Source organism: Phalangium opilio, unplaced genomic scaffold, assembly GCF_054372755.1.
Source record: "Phalangium opilio isolate 3A_F unplaced genomic scaffold, DU_Popi_V2 ptg000009l_1, whole genome shotgun sequence".
In the NCBI taxonomy this organism is placed as follows: Eukaryota; Metazoa; Arthropoda; class Arachnida; order Opiliones; family Phalangiidae; genus Phalangium; species Phalangium opilio.
In genome coordinates this window covers 14,673,994-14,682,862 of record NW_028324146.1, presented here as the reverse complement: position 1 = coordinate 14,682,862, position 8,869 = coordinate 14,673,994, and positions in this window count along the sequence as shown.

Below are 8,869 nucleotides of genomic sequence, written 5' to 3'. Positions count from 1 at the left end.
CCAAAACACGACATTCTTGGCGACAAAACTGAGTTTTTGAGGCCTTGACAGTTAAGCCAGAATTTAACAGGCGCTCGAAAACCTGCCCAAGTGTTTTTAAACGGGATTCAAAATCAACTAAAGCGATTATTAGGTCGTCGAGATAGGCGCAGACCCTTGAATTAATTAAATCCACAAAGATGTTATTTACCATACGCTGGAAGTTGGCAGGGGTATTGACCAGGCCTAACATTAAAACTTTAGGCCTGAGTAGACCTCGATGGGTCACGAAGACGGTGATATCACGATGAGCCTCGTGAAGTGGTACCTGCCAATACCCACTGCGCATGTCCAGCGTGGTAATATATCGGGGTTTGTGAATCGATTCCAGAATGTCATCAATTCTGGGGAGGGGGTACGCGTCTTTTCTAGTTACGGCGTTGAGATTACGGTAATCAAGACATAAACGCGGAGGTCTATCATCCTTCGAAATTAGAACACTCGGAGCTGCCTATGGGCTATCAGAGGCCTCAATTAAGTCAAGCTGTAACATGTCATTAATAATATCATCCATGATAGCTCGCTTGGACGGGGAATACCGGTACGGAGCCGAGGCCAAGGGTAAACTATTCCCTATGTCTGTGTAATGTTCGACTCTGTGAATCTTTCCAGGAATTAAAGAAAAAATTGTTTTATAACGGTTAACTAAAGATTCTAATTTCGACTTTTCTGTGGAATCTAAGGGGGCTTCGTGGAGTGCGTTCTCTATACCTTCGGTATCAATATTTTCCCCAGTGACAAACTAAAAATATTTCCGTATTTACCGGAAGCTGGAGCAAATGGAAGGTTATCAAGCGGGTTGCAAAGATAAAATAACTTGCCCGCCCATAATCAATGATCATACCAATTTTCCTTAACAAATCTCTACCCAAAATTCATTGGTATGGAATGCCAGAAACATATGTACCTTCAAAAGTAATTTCTTTCCTAGGGAGGCAAAATGGAAGCGTGACTGCACCGTGAGTTTCCAATAGCGTCGAATCGGGTTGAGCTAATAAAACAATTTTACTATCGGTCATATACCCTTGTTGTTCAAGGAGGGATTTAAAATCACTATGTAATATAGTATGTGTAGAACCAGGGTCAACTAACGCTAAGCACGAGAGGTCACCTAAAAATATATGTAAAAAATCCTGACCATCTGAAAAGGTTTGGCCCCTGGCTGTGTGCTTCCCGTGCTAGCTGGTCTCTGACGTTTTAAGCTCGCGGCGGCGCCAGAGTGGGAGAGGGATCTCCGCCCGCGCTCACGTCGCCTCTTCTTACGTTTCCCGAAGCCGATTCGGTACCCGTTAGCTCTGGACAAAAGGGGCGCACGTGGCCTACTTTTTTTTATAAGTTCAGCTAGCTAATTGGACCAAGTCATCTTGCGACTTATTGCCACTTATCTAACGCCTATACAATGCATAGAGGGGTGGTGGCTAGCCCCTATGCCACAGCTAACCGACAGCGCCCTATACTAACTATTACCGTTAACCTCTGCAAGTTTTGACAGTTGTAGCAAGTTACATTGGGGTTGTAGTAATTTTCCGATGGGGTGTCGACAGGCCGTGCTGCCGAAATTGTTTGGGCACCACGAGGACCTCCGGAATTCTGGGGTCGTTCTTGCCGATTGTTATTATTGGGATGGCTAGAAAAATTCATGGGCCTACTATTGTTTTGCCTCGATCTCCCACCTGAATTCGATGGTTGGGATACATTTCCTCGACTCTTATTTCCCTGTTGGTTATTTTGGACTCTAGGGGCTTGGTTTCGCTGAGAATTTTCGCTTAATTCGCGGGCTTCTCGCCGTACAATTTGTTCAACTCCTAAAGCGTCGTCTAACAAATCACGAATATTCTCGTATTTATCGAGTTTGACCACTAAATACTTTTTAATATTGTCGCGAATGTTTCGCCGAATTATTTTTTCTTTTTCTTCTCCGCGAGGGGTTCATTCAACTGATTAAATAATTTTCGAAGATTTTCGACTAACTCGGCAACCGATTCATTCGGTTTTTGCATTCTATCATGAATCTTGTCTTTGATTCTCTCATCGTTTCCTTTACGGTCAAATCTTGATTTCAACCCTGCCTCAAAAGCGGCGTATGATGCAAAAGGCTCATTTTCGAGATAAAAGTCAAAGCCCGGGCCATTCAGCGCCGTGCTAATAAATCGTTGTAAGAAATAGTCGTCACTAACATTAAGACCATAACGCATTTGTTTGCCTGTCTCAAAAATTCTTTCGGACCGGGGTCCGTTGGATTTCCCGCGTAATAAATGTTTGGCAAAGGGGCTGAGTAAACTATAGGTGCCGTTGCCATATTGACATTATTAATACTGGGACTAGCCACGGGGGCTGACGCTGCGGCCATATTATAGTAAGGACAACCAGTGCTTTGCATTGTTTGAGACGGTACTGCAGAGCTATTTGGGGAAGCTAGAGAAGGTTGAGGGAAGTGAGAGCCCCCCTGACAGTTATTGTTCCCGCTAGCGACTGCAATCGAGCCTGGGTGACTAAAATTACGGAAAAAATTAGCATTTGGGTTTGCAACATTACTGTTTACCGGAACGTAATTTTGAGTTTGGTTTGATCTGGAGTTACCCGCAATGTTAGGTAATGTATTAGTGGCTAAAACAGACGCAGAGCTCCCTGGGTTTGGATTGGGTGGAGTATTTGGAACCACCACCGGTTGGGAGGTTGCGACGTTATTATGAGCTAACTGTAATTGGGTAACCAAAGCTTGGAGACGCTTTTGCTCGTCGGCTTGTTGGTTTAGCTGCTGTAGGATTTCCGTTAGCATTTCAGCAGGCAAAGGGGTGCTACTAGCAGCGTTATTTCCTACTGGAGGAACCGGAATACCTTGTTGGTTATTAGCATTAACCCAATTGGTCGGGGTTTGAGCCAAAAGTATTGGGTTAATCGGCTGGTTCGTTGCCGCAACCGAAGAATTAGGGTCAATTAAAGAAAGAGACATATTAGGTGGGTTACTGACCCCGGGTTGAGAACTACTATTCCCTGCTCCTGATGTCAAGGGGAGAGACCTATTATTTGCCCCTGTAGCGAGAGGGGTAGGAGAGGTACTCCTAGAGGGGGGTTACTACGACCAATAAGACCCATAGCTGTATTTTTACGATTAATACGATCGAGACTACGTTGTATACGGGACTGTTTACCAAATTCTATGTCAGCGGCGTCAAATCGACTGTAGTTATTTCTGTCCATAAACTAAATACCTACCTAAATTAAATTAAACGATGGTACCAAATGACAAAAAAAAATTGATTTACCTATGCTTATTAACGAAAAAGAATCAAACTTCCTATGTTACTAAATACCTATGCTACACTATCACCCTGTCAAAACCTAATCAGTCAAACAAATAAACTAATAAACAAAAGAGGGCAGGTCAATTAACTGCCAACTAAATTCAAAGGCCACGAGGGGATACTGTAATCAATTCCTAATTCAGCTTCATAAGTGGTAATGGCTTGTTACGTTACTTGATGGTTTCATCAAATTGTTCCTTATTTCTTGGATGGTTACTTTAAATTTCATGACTAATTAATCGCAATTAAATCAAATCAAATCCCGGCTGGGCCCCCATTTGTAAAGCTTTTTTCGACGACAGTCTCTGAGATAACGAAATAAAGCGAGAGAGCGACGCAAATCAGTCTTACAACTTAAATAACAAATACTGTGCCGGGTGGCTCGCCTACCTTTTTACTATTGGGGGGTGGCGTGTTAGGAGTAATTATTAAAAGAGCATAAGGCTTAGTCTAGGTGGAGTGGGATAAGTAAATGAATTAAGAGTTGCCATCATGTTTAATATGTGGATACGAGAGTACTCCAATAAAAGGGAACAATAAATACATTACAGTATGCCTTAATATTAAAATAAAATATCGCAATCAGTAAATGTAAAACGGGTCATGACTCCGAAAGTAAGTTAATTGCGCAAATAGAACAATGAATAGATATATATATACAATGGCTTCTGCGAGAACATGTTAAAAAGTAAAAGTACGTTACGCAAGGCGTCGGAGGTCGGTTCCTTATTCATGAGTGGAGCACGGTCATCGCGTAGTTAGCGTGTGGTTATTCATTACGCCGAAGAAGGGTTTTCCATACACCGGCTTAACTTGCGGCTATCCACTATGGGCTATTTGGCCTCTTTTTTATTAAGGTCTCCCTTAAATCATCCTCATTTCTTTTGCCGTTCGCAGCCAAATTTTGTGGCTCTTCTCTCGGAGTCCAAGTTAAGAAGTGTCTTTTTCTCTTTCACTTTTTGGAGTCTTCAACTCCTTGGTTCCAGGTAAAAGAAATGGGTCGTGACCCGCCTGGCACCATGATTCTTTTTATGCCTTTCCCAAGTTCCTTGGGTTCTTGTATTGTTTGTTTTGTTACAACTGGCTTCTCTTAGTCGTTTGCCAAGAGTAATTTCTCTCGCCACTCCGGCGACATAGGTTTCGCGCACACATATTTACAAAGCCACCACTATTTACACAATACACTATACTAAACAGTAGGTAAAAATGATTGCATGCATGGCAACTCTTACTTTTTCTTAGGGGATTAAATAAAAATCGGGACCGAAGGGGAAGGGGAAATCGCTAAGCCCAATAGGTAGGTCGTTTGGTACGGGGTATTCGGACGCCCCGAAGCGCTAATATCCCCGTCTCTCCGACACAGTGTCGCCTGGCCAAGCCACACCGGCTGAAGGGGGTAAAGGGAATTGGAATGTTGAACCCCCAATACCGACGACCAGCATCGAGATTGAGGATAGGCCTTGTGAATTTAAGATTTATAAAATCGGAGTTAAATTTCATTATTGAATGAATCAAATTTTGATTATTGAATGAATCAAATTTTGATTATTGAATGAATCAAATTTTGATTATTGAATGAATCAAATTTTGATTATTGAATGAATCAAATTTTGATTATTGAATGAATCAAATTTTGATTATTGAATGAATCAAATATTGATTATTGAATGAATCAAATTTTGATTATTGAATGAATCAAATTTTGATTATTGAATGAATCAAATTTTGATTATTGAATGAATCAAATTTTGATTATTGAATGAATCAAATTTTGATTATTGAATGAATCAAATTTTGATTATTGAATGAATCAAATTTTGATTATTGAATGAATCAAATTTTGATTATTGAATGAATCAAATTTTGATTATTGAATGAATCAAATTTTGATTATTGAATGAATCAAATTTTGATTATTGAATGAATCAAATTTTGATTATTGAATGAATCAAATTTTGATTATTGAATGAATCAAATTTTGATTATTGAATGAATCAAATTTTGATTATTGAATGAATCAAATTTTGATTATTGAATGAATCAAATTTTGATTATTGAATGAATCAAATTTTGATTATTGAATGAATCAAATTTTGATTATTGAATGAATCAGATTTTGATTATTGAATGAATCAAATTTTGATTATTGAATGAATCAAATTTTGATTATTGAATGAATCAAATTTTGATTATTGAATGAATCAAATTTTGATTATTGAATGAGTTAAATTTTGATGATTTGGGGATAGGAAGTTTATTACAGAATTTGAGTTACAACTCCCCCCGGACTGACTTCGAACGTTCTCGGTCGAACTGGACAATTACAAAATAAAGGTTCCATGAAGAACAAAACCAAAAAAAAAAATATTTAGGGGAAATTGACAAATTAATACATAAATAAGTGGTAGTTGATGAAACCAAACTACTGAATAAAAACAAATCTAATAACCAATTGAAACAAAATTGCGAAGAGATCTCAGTATTTACAAGTGCACAAAAAAACTAAATATCGATATATTCATATATAGTATGAAAAATAATTAAAACAAAGGAAAAAAGTCTAGCTAGCTTGTCTGGTTTTGACCTATCCAGTCAAGGGATCCCCAGGTCGTAGGGTACGACCATGAATAAAATTTGCTAGCACGTCGTCCTGCTCACTATCACTAGCTTCGGCTATGGACGGACAAAAATTGGATTCATTAAGGGTCAAATTCTTTCGCTCGACATACGGTTTCAGTTGAAAAATATGGTAGGTACCAAAAAGGACCTTTTTCGTGTCCACATTCGCCAACCTGTAAGTTCTTGCACTAAGCCTATTTGCTTTTTTGTAAGGACCCTCAAATTTTTCCGCTAGTTTAGCTGTGAAATTATCAGCAGCTTTGGAAAGGTGGTGTGTATGTTTCAGAACGAGGCCACCCTCTTCCAATTCGAAATCCCTGTGTCTTTTATCATAATTAGCTTTTTGCCTAATTTGGGCCTTCTTAATGTTCTGATAAGCTGTCTCGAAAGCTTTTTGGACTTTTAGAAGGACGCGTATACCATAGGTATTTTCAACTTCATCGGCGAAATAATTATTAAGATTTTTCGGGGTTATGAGACTGCACGCAGATCTTATTTCCCGACCAAACATCAGTTCGGCTGGAGTAAATCCAGTCGTTTCATGCACCGCGCTCCGGATTGCCATTGCATATTGTTGTAACCCTTCATCCCAGTCCTGATGGTTATCCGTGACGTAAGATGCAATCATTATACCCAAGATTTTATTAAATCGTTCAGTGAAGTTTTCCTGAGCACGATACAGGGAAGTGAATCTTTGTTGGATTCCTAACTCACTAAATACGTTTCGAAATATTTTTCCAACAAACTGTTCCCCGTTGTCTGAAACGACAGCGGAGGGTAATCCGAAGCGGGTGAATACCTCATCTACTAAATGTTTTACTATGGGCTTTGTGGTGGCGGAACGCAGGGGAAACACTTCCACCCACTTGGTTAAATAATCTCAAACCACTAAAATATATTTGAAACCGCGCTTGCTGCGGCTATATGGGCCCTTTAGGTCGACGGATATGAAACTGAAAGGTTCGGCTAGATCACTACATTTCATAAAGCCTGCGGGTAGTTGGCGGGAGATCATGTGTTTCTGGCATACTGAACAAGAGTTGCAGTATGTTAATACATCTCGCGTGATGCCCTCCCAAGTAAATTGAGTTAGAACCCTCTTTAAAGTCTTTTTGGAATCAAAGTGGCCAGCTGATTGAATGTCATGGCTTAAGTAGAGTATTCGAGCTTTCAGGGAATCGGGAGCCATAATTCTAAAAGGATCTCATTCAAGGTGTGATTTCCTAATCTCTCTATATAAAATTTCATGGCGAATATCACAAAAGGGAGCGGTCTTCTCTACCCAGTCTCTCAAGGGCTTCTCATCAGGTAAATTCCCGTTGTATAAATAAACTAATAACGGACCTTACTACCTATCCCCAAATCATCAAAATTTTATTCATTCAGTAATCAAAATTTAATTCATTCAATAATCAAATTCAACTCCGATTTTATAAATCTTAAATTCACAAGGCCTATCCTCAATCTCGATGCTGGTCGTCGGTATTGGGGGTTCAACCTTCCCAATTCCCTTTACCCCCTTCAGCCGGTTTGGCTTGGCCAGGCGACACTGTGTCGGAGGGACGGGGATATTAGCACTTCGGGGCGTCCGAATACCCCGTACCAAACGACCTACCTATTGGGCTTGGCGATTTCCCCTTCGGTCCTGATTTTTATTTAATCCCCTAAGAAAAAGTAAGAGTTGACATGCATGCAATCATTTTTACCTACTGTATAGTATAGTATAGTGTATAGTGTATAGTGTATTGTGTAAATAGTGGTGGCTTTGTAAATATGTGTGCGCGAAGCCTATGTCGCCGTAGTGGCGAGAGAAATTACTCTTGGCGAACGACTAAGAGAAGCCAGTTGTAACAAAACAAACAATACAAGAACCCAAGGAACTTGGGAAAGGCATAAAAAGAATCAAGGCGCCAGGCGGGTCACGACCCCTTTCTTTTACCTGGATTCAAGGAGTTGGAGACTCCAAAAAGTGAAAGAGAAAAAGACACTTCTTAACTTGGACTGCGAGAGAAGAGCCACAAAATTTGGCTGCGAACGGCAAAAGAAATGAGGATGATTTAAGGGAGACCTTAGTTAAAAAGAGTGGATAGCCGCGCGTTAAGCCGGTGTATGGAAAACACTTCTTCGGCGTAATGAATAGCCACACGCTAACTACGCGATGACCGTGCTCCACTCATGAAAAAGGAACCGACCTCCGACGCTTTGCGTAACGTACTTTTACTTTTTAACATGTTCTCGCAGAAGCCATTGCATATATATATCTATTCATTTTTCTATTTGCGCAATTAACTTACTTTCGGAGTCATGACCCGTTTTACATTTACTGATTGCGTTATTTTATTTTAATATTAAGGCATACTATTTGCTTTTTTTATTTTATTGCATTTATTGTTTCCTTTTATTGGAGTACTCTCGTACCCACATATTAAACATGATGGCAACTCTTAATACTAGTTCATTTACTTATCCCACTCCACCTAGACTAAGCCTTATGCTCTTTTAATAATCACTCCTAACACGCCACCCCCCAATAGTAAAAAGGTAGGCGAGCCACACGGCACAGTATCTGTTTTTTAAGTTGTAAGACTGATTTTCGTCGCTCTCTCGCTTTATTTCGTTATCTCCGAGACTGTCGTCAAAAATAGCTTTACAAGTCATTTCGTCGAAGTCGATCGTTTCTTCTAACGTGTCTTGAATCAAATCTGAGGTTGGATTTCGTGATTTGAAGTTAAAGAGAAGAGCGAAGGGGGTGCTTTTCGTGGCACTATGGTACGTGTTATTAATTCCCAATTGAATCTCGTACAAATGGGTATCCCAATCGCGCTCATCTTCTCTTATGCACATGCTGGCTATAGCAGGAGTTAACTGTCTATTAACTCTCTCTATCTGGCCGTTTCCACGTGGCG